The following is a 1,401-nucleotide window of genomic DNA, read 5'->3' as shown; positions in this document are numbered from 1 at the left end:
CAAAACAAATAAAAACAAAGCCTGTAAAGCAGCATATAGAAATACAAAGTAGCAGGGAAGCAAATAAATAGCGAATTATTAAACTACTAGAATTAAGGTTAAAATATCAATTATGACATTTATATGGAAGTTAAACTCAGCAAGGTTTCTCAACTTTTTTCTGTTCCACAGATCCCTTTGCTAGTCACTAAGTCCACTCTATACTATGTATTATTTAATAATTTAATAAATATATCACACCTGCACCAGCATGTTCCCGCAAGAATAATGTTTTTTGAATTTCAATTCAAGCTCATGGACCCCTTGTTAAGAACCCCTGAATTAGAGGCAAATGCAAAATAAAGACATGGAAACCAAAGTCTGAATAATAAAGTGGAATTCAAGTGGAAACATTAAATGGGACAGTAATTTTATGGATAAAATCCATTGTGAAAAGATCAAAGTAATAAATCTTTATGCGTACTAAGTATCCAACCAAAATGTTTTTTTGTCAAATAATTTGGCAAAAAAATAAAAAATAAAGAAACCCCAACTATTGTGAGACGCTTTAGCTTAACACTTTCAGTCAGTGACGAATCAAGAAATGAAGAAAATAAGCACAAACTGTTATGAATAATAGAATTTTATACTCACAGATAGAAAAAATATATTTTGCCAAATGTCCGTGAAATGTTTATAAATTTAATCATATCCAAAGCCATATAAAAAAACCCTCAACTTTGAACATAGAAACTAGACCAGAGAGTTTTCATCCTTTGTCTAAGAATAAGCAAAACTAAAAATTAATTAAGATTACATTAAACAGCAATTTGGTTAAAGAGGGAAAATGCTGAAAAGTCTTAGAACATAATTAAACTGAGAATAGCATGAATAAAAATTTCTGGGATATTCTGAAATATATACCGGAAGATAAATTTACATCCCTAGAGGCTATCATATAAGAAATTAGCATTTTATTTAAGAAGTTAGAAAAACTTTCCAAAAAGCAGCCTCAAGGAAAGCAGGAGAAGGAAATTAATGAATTAGTAAACAGAAAAAAATAGAGTGAACAAATCAAAATTTATAGAGATTTTTAAAATGGACATCTCTGGGAAATATAACTCAAAAAAGAAAATTGTTCAAAATAAAATAAGTTTAAGACAAATATGGAAGAGACTTCAACTTTACATAAAAATTCCATCCATAATTGAATACAAATACTATATTGGAAAATCCTATTTCTGTGGAAAAGTATAAATCAGAGTTGAAATGTTCATCATTTGAGTATTTAAAATTAATCTGGTTAAGAACCATTTTACAAGTAAGTGTTTCTGAGTTTGTTAGAAAATAATAACTATCTTATATGAAGTATTCCAGAGCCTAAAAAATATATAGACAACCAACCAAATAATTTTATTATGT

Source organism: Dasypus novemcinctus, chromosome 3, assembly GCF_030445035.2.
Source record: "Dasypus novemcinctus isolate mDasNov1 chromosome 3, mDasNov1.1.hap2, whole genome shotgun sequence".
Classification (NCBI taxonomy): domain Eukaryota; kingdom Metazoa; phylum Chordata; class Mammalia; order Cingulata; family Dasypodidae; genus Dasypus; species Dasypus novemcinctus.
The sequence above is the reverse complement of the archived record's forward strand: the minus strand, read 5'-3'. Positions refer to the sequence as shown.